This window comes from Moschus berezovskii, chromosome 4 (genome assembly GCF_049115385.1).
Source record: "Moschus berezovskii isolate FMDL1 chromosome 4, NW_MosBer_1.0, whole genome shotgun sequence".
In the NCBI taxonomy this organism is placed as follows: domain Eukaryota; kingdom Metazoa; phylum Chordata; class Mammalia; order Artiodactyla; family Moschidae; genus Moschus; species Moschus berezovskii.
The window spans coordinates 101,530,856-101,544,345 of NC_142463.1; the positions used below are offsets into that span (position 1 = coordinate 101,530,856).

The 13,490-nt window shown below is 43.0% G+C and overlaps 1 long non-coding RNA gene across 1 annotated transcript in view; it reads left to right on the forward strand.

Annotated features, from left to right (window-relative positions):
* Positions 1-758: 758 nt before the first annotated feature.
* LOC129541191 (uncharacterized) overlaps positions 759-13,490 on the forward strand; it is a 122,088-nt gene continuing 109,356 nt past the window's right edge. Inside the window, exons 1-2 of the long non-coding RNA XR_008682781.2 lie at positions 759-840; positions 4,806-4,911. This is a non-coding gene — a long non-coding RNA (uncharacterized LOC129541191). The remainder of the gene's footprint in view (positions 841-4,805; positions 4,912-13,490) is intronic.

The window sequence follows — 13,490 nt, forward strand, 5'->3', positions numbered from 1 at the left end:
TAATGTCATTTACTCCTTTGACATTTATTGAGTGTGATGGTGGCAGGAAAGGTCTAACTGCTAGGTGGTAGATCCTCATTACCTGGAGGGCTTACGTATCTCAGTCCCTGAGGACCCTCAGCTGAAACCTTTACTGGAGCTTGTAGGCGGATATCACTCCCCACAGTGATACCTGGGAAGTTGTGCCCCCCATCCCCACACATACACACACACTCAGGGGCCAGCCTGCAGAGAATGAGATGACTGATATTTGGGGGTGGTGGTGAAAACTCAACCCCTAGCCTCAAGGTCGGAGAAGGCAATGGCACCCCACTCCAGTACTCTTGCCTGGAAAATCCCATGGACGAAGGAGCCTGGTAGGCTGCAGTCCATGGGGTCGCGAAGAGTCTGGCAGGACTGAGCGACTTCACTTTCACTTTTCACTTTCATGCACTGGAGAAGGAAATGGCAACCCACTCCAGTGTTTTGCCTGGAGAATCCCAGGGACGGGGGAGCCTGGTGGGCTGCCGTCTATGGGGTCGCACAGAGTCGGACACAACTGAAGCGACTTAGCAGCAGCAGAAGCCTCAAGGTGGGAGAACTCAGTGTTGTCATTCAAGAACTAGAGCTCCTCCCCCACCATCAGACTTAGGCTGAGCCCACGGCTGACGTCACCTTACCCTATTCTGTTTCCCTCATTCCACAGGTCTCACCTGAAGTAAGCTCTCAATAAATCACATGATAAGAAGTTTTATCTAGTCTGTGCGTCTAAGGAACCCAACTGACAGCAAAGAGCAACACCACAGCAGTCTCCACCGTCCAGAAGCTCGTTTTTGGTCGAGGATACTGCCACATGAACAGGTACTTCCAGTGTAGAGTCATGGTGATATGTCAGAAAACACACGGTGCCCTGGGAACACGGGTGCTCATAGAGAGCTTCTTAGAGTTGAAAATTTCTGAGCCGAGAATTGGAGTGTGACTCAGAGTTGGCCGGGTAAGGAGGTTGGGGAAAAGTTTGCCAGGCAGAAGAGAAAGGCACAGAGGTAAGAATGGGAGACACTGCAACATACATCCTCAAGACTGCAAAGGATTCAGTAGGACTGAAGCCGCAGGTGACAATGGCAAGGAAAGAGACCAGAGAGGTTAAGATGGCCCAGGTTATGAAGGGCCTAGTGACCTATTAGCAAGCTTGTACTGTGTCCAGGCAAAGGAAAAACAATGAGGGGTTTTAAGCATAAGATACATGATAAGGCTTCTCTTTTAAAAAGAATTCCTGGGTAGTAGAATGGTGAAAGGACTTAAAAGGGCAAGGCTAATGGTAGGAAACAACAGCAGTCAATGTTTCAGTTTTAATGCAATGGTTATGGGCGAGAGCATCAGCATTAGAGAGAGAGGGATTTAAGTTCCAACAACAAACCCACCCAGGTTGGGCAAGTTATTTAATCTGAGTTTCAATTGCCTTGACTGTAAAATGGGACTATTAACAGCACTAAAATTCTCAGAGTAGGCATAAACATTGGAAGATCTTATGTATGAAGAGGATTTTATTATTATTACTTTTTATAACACTTTGGTACCATGGAAATACCATCAAAACTATCAATTATTATCCATGTGGTCTGAACTAGGGCAGTAGCAGTGAGCATGGAGAGAAGCAGATGGGGTTAAGCATTGGGGGAGGAGGAACTGGAGGGACATGTAACTGCTTGGATGTGGAAATGAAGTAAACAGAGGTGTTGAAGATCTCTGGTTTGGGCAACAGGTGGACCGCAGCACCCCTCACAGAGACAGGACTTTTCAGGAGGAGGTGAGGATTCTGAATGGAAGCTGTGGCCAGTTCTGAGCAGGCTGCTTTTGAAGAGCCTAGGAAATACACAAAGTGGAAATGTCTGGCAAGCAATTGTCTCTGTCTCTGTGACCTGGAGTTCAGGAGAGAACTCTGAACTGGAGATGCAGTGGGTGGAGTGTGTGCTGAGGACAGAGGAGACAGTCAGGCACTGTGCCGGACCGGGGAACAAAGATGAGAAGACATGCCTTGCAGCTCAGGGAACTCACAGTCTGGTGGGGGAAGCAGATAATTAAACATTATTACAATACAATGGATATGTTTTTGAACTGAAGCTATGGGGGGGTGGATCCCAGGGGTTGAAGAAACTGAGGATGGGTTGAGGATTCCAAAGGTCAGAACTAAAATTGGAGGCAGTCTAGGGAGTGGGGTGGGGGTGGGGCAAGGAAGGAAAGGGTGGAACAGCTTAGAAAGTATTTTTGTTAATATGCTAACTCTGGGACAAAATAATGGACTGTAACATCATCCTAGTATCAGGAAGAGCTTTAGTGCTCTTAAGTTCTGTGCCTCTTGGGCTGTGCTACAGTGGCATCCTCAGAGCTCTGAGTGGCCCCTGTAAGTGGAGAGCTCCACAGGGGGGGAACTGAAACCAGAGAGACACCCACTATTCATCAGAGTGCCTGTTGTTGTTTTGGAAATCGGGACTTGTGCAAGCTTTTTTTTTTTGAAAAGAGCTGTTGTACTAAACAAACATAAAAGCATAAAGCTATTGACTTAGGTCAGTGTACAGATTAAGAATCTGACCATAGAGGTTAAGCAATTTGTTTAAGATTATACAGCTAATTGGGCTTCCCAGCTGGTACTAGTGATAAAGAGCTTGTTTGGCTATGCAGGAGATGTAAGAGGCATGGGGCTCCATGCCTGGGTTGGGAAGATCACCTGGAGGAGGGCATGCAACCTACTCCAGTATTTTTGCCTTGGAGAATCCCATGGACAGAGGAGCCTGGCGGACTAGAGTCCATAGGGTCACACAGACTCAGACACAACTGAAGTGGCTTAGCACGCATGTACTCACGCAGGTGTACAGCTAATTAGGAGTCAAGCTGGGCCTAGAATCGAGATTTTTGATTCTCAAGCTAGTGTTGTTTCTTGCTGTGTCTGAGACCTTGTAACTCCAATACTTTGGCCACCTGATGTGAAGAGCTGACTCATTTGAAAAGACCCTGATGCTGGGAAAGATTGAGGGCAGGAGGAGAAGGGCACGACAGAGGATGAGATGGCTGGATGGCATCAACGACTCAATGGACATGGGTTTGGGTGGACTCTGGGAGTTGGTGATGGACAGGGAGGCCTGGCGTGCTGAGGTTCATGGGGTCGCAAAGAGTCGGACACGACTGAGCAACTGAACTGAACTTCTAATGTGCCCAGTCCACATTCAACTATATTTTCACATTTTTCTTAACTGTAGTAAAAGAGATGTATGCTTTAAAATATCACAGGTATAAGACATGGGAGGGATAATTTTATGGAATAGCAATCAAGATCATTGATGGCACATGGTCTTTCACAAGAAAAGACCTTTCAAAACTGAGATCCCTTTGTCCCTATCAGGACAGTAGCAGAAACTTAACCCAGGAGCAAGCAAGTCAGTCTTGCTGGGGACCCAGGCATTACTTCCTGTTAAGGGATCCCATTTCATTAGAAATGATCTAAGTTTGAACAAACACCACAACCTGATGTAAGAAAGGTCTACTGTGACCTCTGTGAAAAGATTATTCTCAAGAAAAGGTAAAATCATGACTCTCAACAGATTTAGAATGAACATTCATTAGAGGTTTTAACTCAGTCAGTGAGAGAATTAGGTAGATGCCACAACTGATTCAAAAGAGAATTCAAAAGAAAACAGACCCATTTCTAGATTAGCAATGTCGATAAGAATGTGCAAAAAGCTGAAAAACTGGCTTCTTTCTTAAGGGATGTGAGAGTCAACTGAACCTCTACCAGAAAGGATGGAGATTTGCATGTCTATAGACAAGAAGTGTTTTTGCAATGTTATCAGTTATCTCTAATGTACAGAGTTGTATAATGTACAGCTCCCATTGACTCAAAATCAGATAACGCAAAATGGTATGCTATAGACAACACATAGTTTTCCAGTGATGAGAAAATTTTTTCCTACACCTACGAGGAAAGCAGAGACATCTGACAAACAAACATGGGGTTCCTGGGTTCCTTTCTCTGTTGGCGTATATATAAATACATGCACATGTGCATTTACATACACTTTTAAAAATAAAAGTTTTATGAAACAATACTTAGAATTATGACATGCAATGCCCCCTGATACTTTCTATTCTCATCTTAATGCTGGTACCTACACAAATTAATTTCATGACTGATTGATGGGTTGCTACCCACTCATGGATCAAGGATTCACAGTTTGAAAGCCGGGAATTAGATCAGTGGTCCTCAAACTATCTCTTGAGAAAGATCCATTTTGAATTTTTTTTTTTTTACACAATTTCCTTTCCTTCATGTACAACTGACCCTTGAACAATGTTCAGGTTAAAGGTGCCAACTCACTGCAGTTGAAATCCAGGTATAACTTAATATCTGTAGTTCTGGATCTGAGGACTCAACTAACCAGATCTTGTAAAACTGTGGTTATATTTACTGAAAAAAATCAGCGTGTAAGTGGATCTATACAATTCAAACTCATTGTTGTTCAAAGGTCAACTGTTCCTCATAATTTTGTAAAATAATAAAAATTCTAGAAAAATGAACTGGAAAAAAAATCCCCACAAATTTACAAAATGCAAGCTCAAATTTTTTATTATTAGATTCAACAGACAAAAAATTGGATGTTGGGGCAAGGTCAAATTCCTGTCAAAATTCTCAAATGCTTACTCAGTTTCCATTCCTAGTTCCCACACACTGGAATGGTGGTGGATTCCACTGGTCCTTGGACCACACTTTGAGTAGCACTGACTAGATGATCCCTAACCACCTCTGACAGTCTTGGAATTTTTTTTCTCCCCAGGAACCAGTACTCCCTTAGCATACCTCAGTTAGTGGGAGATTACTGAGGCATACCTGTGGCAATAAGAAGAGAGACACATCATACCATCTGCAACAGTGGCCTCACAGTAAGTGAAATGCCATATGGGTACTGGGAGGACTAACCCCAGAGGTGGTCCTTCATCTCTGTACTGTTCATCACAAGCATGACCAGTCTGTTCTCTCCAGCTGTTCTTCTGTGTTCATCTGATGCATCTTTTTTTAGTTTCTCAATTCAAATTCCTGAAAGAACTTTATTGCCCTATTGAATCATCACTCTTGTGTACTACTGGGGTTACTTGACAAAATTCAGATCTCCTGCCTTTATATCAGGAGTCAACTATGCATTTGATCCAAGGGCAGAGAGAAGGTTCTTGTGGTAGGGAACATGGCCACCCTCATTCAAGGCACAGCCAGGGTCTCTTCCCTCAGCACGGCCGGGAATGGGAGGACGAAGCCAGTTGTCCTTTGAAAGAAAAATTGACCCATTCAAGATACATTTTATAATTCTCCATTCCAAACTCTGAATAATCCTGAGATGTTACTCCCCAGGAGACTGAAGAAGGGCAGCGCTGTTGTAGCAGCATCTCTAAAATAATTGCAGATACAGACCCTTCTGTCTCCACCATTATCCTAACCTAGAACTAGATAATATTATGAAAAGACATTGGAGAATTTACCTATATCAGTGGGGCATTTCCTCATCTCTTTAAAATCAGAAACCCTTTTGCCTTTGTGAAGTATACTTCTTAAGATCTTTGCAAGTCTTCAAGCTCTCAGTTAAAATAATAGTTGATACTATCCCCCATAAAATGCAGTCAAGCATTGTTCCAAAAGAAGGATGACAAACTCAATGAAACATATTAGAACAACCAGGTTGTATTGAGATGTAGACAGTGGGCAGTAAACAATTTTCTCTCAAAAGCTAAGAGAAGCATGCCCAGCGTAAGTCATTCTGGTGTCTGAGTAAATTACAAATCAATCCATGTCCTCTACTTTAAGGACTGCTCATGAATAGTCATAACTAATTATGTCAAATCCTTGAATGGTGAAGTTCTTATACCTCAGATCCATACCTTTCATTTACTTCATTTCATGCCAAACGAATGGACATGTTATTTGATGTTTAGATTTCACAGGCTCGTTCATATTTCTCATGATGGTGGTTTAGTCACTAAGTCGTTTGTGACCCCACAGACTGTAGCCTGCCAGGCTCCTCTGTCCATGAGATTCTCCAGGCGAGAATACTGGAGTTGGGTTGCCATCTCCTTCTCCAGGGTATCTTCCCAACCCAGGAATCAAACCTGGGTCTCCTGCTTTGCAGGCAGATTCAAGATCTAATGTGTATAAAATGGTTAATACTATATCTGCCACATAGCAAACACTCAATAGACGTTAACTCTGACATACATATATATAAAACCTACACTATCTCGATTGCTTGAGTTATTTTTTTGTGCATGTGGTTGTATTAATGCCTGCTTGAGTTATAGCTATCTTCATTATTCATTATGTTCTCCGCTCTTGCTTACATTCACAGAGCTGTTGTTTTTCTGCAGCGATCTCTTCCACTAGTTTTCATGCTCATCTTGGAAGGTCTTTTACAGTCTGGCTAACTCCCTGCAGTTATTAGTACCGAGAATGCTCTGTGCACAGTGGGTACCCAGCAAAGGCTGCCGTCTGGCTGACTGATTGATTTACTACCGACTCCCCTCCGTCCTATTATAAGCTTTCATCACTGCAAATATAAGAACCTCCTTATCTACATCTCCTGCCATCCAGAACAGTCTTCCTAGATCTCCCTGCCTCATTGACTCACCATCTCATTTCACCCTTTCTTCCTTTTCCTGGACATTCTTAGTTCTTCTCCCCAGACTATCATTTTAAGTCAGTGCACACATTTTTAGTTTTGGAAAATGGTTCCCATTTGCGCCTGTGTGTTAATTTGGCCATACCCATTTCTATGGAGCCTAGCTGTATAAATGAGACAATGGCTCCAAGAGCCACTTGTAAAAAAGAAAAAAAGAAAAGTTCCATGCAGACTATCAGGGACATTAAAGGCGTACTTTAGACCAGAAGCTGAATCTATGGGAGAGGAAGCTTCCTTAGCTTGTCTCTTCTGCGAAGCTGTATTTGGGGGAAGGTTTTTAAAGGAATTCTCTGCATATGGAGTGGGGACTGGGGTGGGATGAAGCCTTCGCCATCTGGATGAGAAAGATTCAGATGCTGAAACAGATCTCTGGAGTTAATGAATTTCACAGTCCTCTGCCCTTACTTTCCTTTCAGTCTCAGTCTAGGAACAGACACCTGGTTGGAGCTCCTTAAGTGGCAGGCATAAGTAAGGAAGTGAAGCAGAGGTGAAGCAGACTTCTCTGGGAAGTGCTCTCCTTCTGAAACTAAGCAAGGAGTTCTAGGAGCGAAGGTAACCCAGGCAGTCTCCAGGCTCTGTGCTGATCAAGTACTAAGGTTCACCTACATTTATGCACCTGCAGCTTTTTTTCCCCCAAATTCAAGTCTGAGCTAATTACAGAATTTCATTGTATTTTCATACATAAAATAATTTAGTCTACCCTGTAAACAATCCATTTACAATTCAATTAAACAGCCAAGGAGAACAAAATGTTAAAATAAACATGTGTTTAAATAAGATACAATATGTATAATTAGACATAACACATTCCCATATCTTAAGCGTTTAATGTGCACAGTAACACAAAACAGGTCATTTGAGGCTATGCCAAATATCAGGGATTAGATGACCTTTAAGTTCCTGCCAAGCCAGAGAGTCTATGATTTTGTGATCTGAATGAAAAATGAAAAATTCAGTGTGTCATCCAAATGTTTATAAGGATCCAGCTGTTTGATGTCAGGTCCACAAAACACCCGACTACTGACAGAGGCATTTCATCTTCATCCAGATGTTTCTGCATTGTGTTGATTTAGCCTGATGCATAGCAACGTTAAGCAGCTTTCTCAGGATCTGTGACAAAATCTTCTGAATATACTGTCAGTAAAAGAATTTAGGGGTTTACCATCTTAGTGTCCATAGCACCAATGTTTTGCTCCTGCCCCACTGATAGCTTCTGCATCCATGAGATGAAAACAGTCCATTCAGTTCTCTTCATTCTCCAGGTCATCACTTTCCTCATCCCCCCTCCCCCTCCCCAACTAAGGTCTGTGTTTAACCTGGGCTCTGACCCATGACAAAGTGGACTCCTCCATCACAGGGCTGTGTGTCGTGGCCTTTGTCTTTGAAGTAGCTTCCGTTCACGGTGATCACTGTGTCTTTGGGATGTTATTCTCCAGGCCAAGGGCTGGCCAGATAAAATTTCTAACCATCTTAAAGGTTGATTGCTGTGCAGGCAGTCACAGCCGCCATTCATCCTCCCATTACCATGGTCAATAATACAACTCATCTAGATTTGGCTGTGATTCACAGGCCTGACTGAGGTGACTGACGCTGACCAAAAGTCCTATCCACACTCTGTAAATCTAAATGCTGTCCTTGAGTTGCAGCTGCAGCTTCTGTATGCAGAGCTCTGTGCTGCTTGCAAATCAGCCTCTTTGACTCAGCTTCTTCCGGTTGCCTTGACTCCCAGTGAATTTCCCAGTGCCTGATTGCTGCCCATCCCAGGCCCATCTGGTACCTCTCACGCCCAGATGTCTCAGGCCTGACCATTCGGATTGAAATTGTGCAGCTACAGCATCTTCCTCTACAACCTCTCTTGGCTTCTTTTCTTCCAGCCCCTGCCCCTCACTTCATTGCCTCCAACCCTCTGCACAGACTCTGCTGTTGCTACTTGAGTCCCACCCGAGTCTAGATAGCCTGGCCTTGACTGTTTCCAGGGCTGGTGGTAGACCAAACTCCTTATGTGACCTTGAGCAAGTCATAACGCCTCCCTGCGCCTCACTGTCCTTATCTTAACATGAGAGCATTGGATTAAATCAGGTCTGAGGCCCCCTCCAGTTCTAAAATTATATTATCTCTCTAATACTGTTAGACTGGCTGCCTTCCAAAGTGTCACTGCTTATCATTCTATCTAGTTGTTATGCAGGAATTTTGGGAGGTGGGGGTGAAAAAAAATGAGGCCATGGGACTAATATCTTGAAAAATTATAAAATGCATCTGCTACCCTTCTCATCTTCATCTTTTCCCCCCCTCTGTTGAATTTAAAACTCAGAGACTTAAACATACACATTTTGACAGTTCTGTCACTTCCCCAAATTGCAGGGTAATAACAGAGAAAGGTGCAGGTAAGCTTAGCACTCTGTTCTACAAGCAATGCTGCTTCTGGGTCCAGGGTGGAGGGCGGAAAGAGGCTCTACACAGGGAAGCTGGGGAGGGGGAGAGGGGAGACGGGAAAGACACAGTGACCGAAGAAACGTGCCTGCATTCATGTGGCTATAGGAGGGAAGTGCTCACCTGGAGCATCCAACCAGTTCTGTGTGTGGAGTTTAGATATGTTCATTTCAAATGAATATAACACTTAAGACACTTAGCATATGTACAGTGTTGAGAGATTTCCAGTGTTTAGATTTCCAGATAAACCATCATCTATGGTAGTAAAAGTTTGTCCATTCCTGGTCTGGATGTTCCAGGGAGATCATGTTAACTGCTCTCCCCTCACGTGTTTATACAGGTAAAATCAGGTTAGTAAACATCCAGCATAGTTTTCAAGAAATCACAAAGGGTGTTAATCTAAGTGAGGGGGTGTTGAAGTGGAGAAGAATACTTCTATAACCTCTTATATGAATGAGGTTATAGGGTTTTTGCTGCCATGATTGTTTTTATAATTTGACATTGCCAACTGATACAGTGGTTGACTCTCCCACAACATAACCCTGGTGGTGATTTTTTTAAAAAGATCACTTGATATTATCTCTGATTTTTTGGCCTCTAAGCTCAGGAATGGTTCTGAATACCTAACTCTGTTTCCAAATTAAATCACAAGAGATCAAATGTATCAATATGTCCTGTGTTGGGTAGCACCAGATGAGACTGGGACCTCCACCGCTGTTCAGAGCTAGCCAGAGACACAACCCTGCTTCGGTGAGATGTATCGTTCTCAAGGGAACACAGTATGACCTGGGAGGATGGATTCACTACCCTGTTCACCCAACAACTCTTCTACCCTCACGCATACTCCTTGTTTCTCTTTCTTCCTTTTCTCATATCATTTCTAATCTCTCTCCCCTGTAATCTCTGGATTGAGATTTTGCTTTAAAAACCCTTTCAGCATTCTGTTCCTCTCCAGATCAACTTCTCCAATGGCCAGGATAACCTTGGTTTATAACCCTCTCCTGCAGTTCTTGGAGTGAGTGAAAGTAAGAGGGATTGTTAGGGTGGTCAGGAACAGAGATGCTAATCCTTACTGCAAAGGCAATTGCTAAGGTACCTAAGGGTGGGGAGAATCAGCCAAAAGAACCAAATTGGACTGAACCAGCATGAAGCTGCAGATATTGCAGGTGTGAGTACAAAGCTTTGGTACAGCTGCTGATTGAGCCAAGCTGGGGACAGAACTGACAGAGATGATATGGAAAATAACCTGAGCAGTTCCTAAATCAGAAAGGCACCCCCAAGTGAGAGAGCACAGGGCATGTCTCAGCTGACGGGGGACTTTGATGCATAATGATCTCTCAACTGTTGAGATAGTGGGTCCAGAAAGAGGATGAAAAATCTAGAAAAGTAGGTGAGATCAACTGTGCATAATTTTTTTTTTATTGTTGTGGGGGTTTGTTCTATAATTTCACCGCTTACAAAGTGTAATAACAAATACTATCTCATGCAATTTCCACAATTACCCAATATAACTGAGAAGTAGTTATAATTAACTCTGTTTTGCAGTTCATTCATTCAGTATACTCTGAGAGCCTTTTATAAACAAGGCACTATGCTAGATATTCAAGATACAACAACAGACAAGACTACATCAACAATTGAAAAGTAAAATTGCAATGAAGTGCGATAGATTATGTTTGAGGAAAATAAGAGTGTCAGCAGGAAGGTTTAATCTGCTGTAGGGAAGTATTCTTGAAAGAAGTAACATTTAAGATGAGAACTGACTGGTAGGTAAGCAAGGTTGAGCTAGGAGAGAGGCAAGGGATGGAAAATACTACAGTGATAGGTACAACTGAAAAAAAACTGGAGACAGGAAAGACAGAAAAGGGAAATGAGCTGGCTCATTCTAGGAACTGCAGAGAGTGGTCACAGTTAGGTGAAAACTGTCAGGGGGTGAATTAGAAGAAGTGGAGCTGGAAAGAGAGGCAGGAGCCAAGTCTTAAAGGGCCTTTGAAGCCATGTTAGGGAGGGTAAATGAGAGGTGAAAAAGATGACACTGAGTTTTCTGACTTGGGCAAATGTTGGATAATGATGTGACTGTACTGAGATAGGAAGTCTGGGAGGAAGACCAGGTTTTGAGGGAAAGATAACAAGTCATGTGTGAGACATCATATGTTCCTGTGCCTTGGGCAGCTGGAGAAAAAGATCTGGAGCTCAGGAGAGGAGCATGGACTGAGGACAGAGGATAGTAATATTTCTACATGGATGGTTATTAAAGACAAAAAACGTGGGTGAGATTATCCAGGGAGAGATGACAGGAGAAACAGGCCCTGGATAGAGCTCCATGGAATTCTAAAGGTAAAGGGAAGTGTAGAGGAAGACAGCCTATAAAGGAGAGTGAGAAGCATGTTGTGTCTGTTGAGAGAATATGGTTTGGAAACGGACAACTCTGGCCATATGTCCCTGGGCAAGTTATGTTACCTTCTCTAAACCTTGGTCTTTTCCTCTTTGCGTGCATGTGTACTAAGTCACTTCTGTTGTGTTCGACTCTTTGTGGACCCTATGGGCTGTAGCTCACCAGGTTCCTCTGTCTGTGGGATTCCCCAGGCAAGAATATTGCAGTGGGTTGCCATGCCCTCCTCCAGAGCATCTTCCCAACCCAGGGGTCAAACTTGTTTCTCTTATGTCTCTTATAGGTACTAATAATAGTACCTATCTTATGGAATAGCATCTCGGAAGTTTAGCATAATCTTGGCACATAGTAAGCATCAACTAATGCTAGTGATTATTTTAATAAGAAACAAAAATGATAACAATAAGAGGAAGCAGCAGCTATAGAAGTCAGAAGAGTATCAGATGAAGCAATATCATAAAAGTTGAAGGGATAGTGTTTAGGAAAAACTGGTCAATAAAGACAAATGTGATGAGAGGTCAAAATTAAAAGGCTGAAAAAGGTCTACTGAATTTAACTGTAGGTAAGTCATTGATATTACGACCCAGATAATCACGAAGGTGTGCTCACTCACCTAGAGCCGGACATCCTGGAATGTGAAGTCAGGTGGGCCTTAGGAAGCATCACGATGAACAAAGCTAGTGGAAGTGATGGAATTCCAGTTGAGCTATTTCAAATCCTAAAAGATGATGCTGTGAAAGTGCTGCACTCAATATGGCAGCAAATTTGGAAAACTCAGCAATGGCCACAGGACTGGAAAAGGTCAGTTTTCATTCCAATCCCAAGGAAAGGCAATGCCAAAGAATGCTCAAACTAATGCACAGTTGTACTCATCTCACACGCTAGTAAAGTCATGCTGAAAATTCTCTAAATCAGGCTTCAGCAATATGTGAACCGTGAACTTCCAGATGTTCAAGCTGGTTTTAGAAAAGGGAGAGGAACCAGAGATCAAATTGCCAACATCCACTGGATCATCGAAAAAATAAGAGAGTTCCAGAAAAAACATCTATTTCTGCTTTATTGACTATGCCAAAGCCTTTGACTCTGTGGATCACGACAGACTGTCGTGAGAAAGAGATGGGAATACCAGACCACCTGACCTGCCTCTTGAGAAACCTGTATGCAGGTCAGGAAGCAATAGTTAGAAGGAACAACAGACTGGTTCCAAATAGGAAAAGGAGTACATCAAAGCTGTATATTGTCACCCTGCTTATTTAACTGATACGCAGAGTACATCATGAGAAATGCTGGTCTGGAAGAAACACAAGCTGGAATCAAGATTGCTAGGAGAAATATCAATAATCTCAGATATGCCGATGACACCACCCTTATGGCAGAAAGTGAAGAAGAACTAAAGAGCCTCTTGATGAAAGTGAAAGAGGAGAGTGAAAAAGTTGGCTTAATGCTCAACATTCAGAAAAGTAAGAACATGGCATCCGGTCCCATCACTTCATGGCAAATAGATGGGGGAACAGAGGCAATAGTGGTTGACTTTATTTTTCTGGGCTCCAAAATCACTGCGGATGGTGAATGTAGCCATGAAATTAAAAGATGCTTGCTCCTTGGAAGGAAAGTTATGACCAACCTAGACAGCATATTAAAAAGCAGAGACATTACTTTGCCAACAACGGTCCATCTAGTCAAGGTTATGGTTTTTTTCAGTAATCATGTATGGATGTTAAAGTTGGACTATAAAGAAAGCTGAGCACCAAAGACTTGATGCTTTTGAACTGTGGTGCTGGAGAAGACTCTTGAGAGTCGCTTGGACTGCAAGGAGATTCAACCAGTCCACCCTGAAGGAGATCAGTCCTGGGTGTTCATTGGAGGGACTGATGCTGAAGCTGAAACTCCAATACTTTGGCCACTTGATATGGAGAGCTGACTCATTTGAAAAGACCCTGATGCTGGGAAAGATTGAGGGCCAGAGGAGAAGGGCA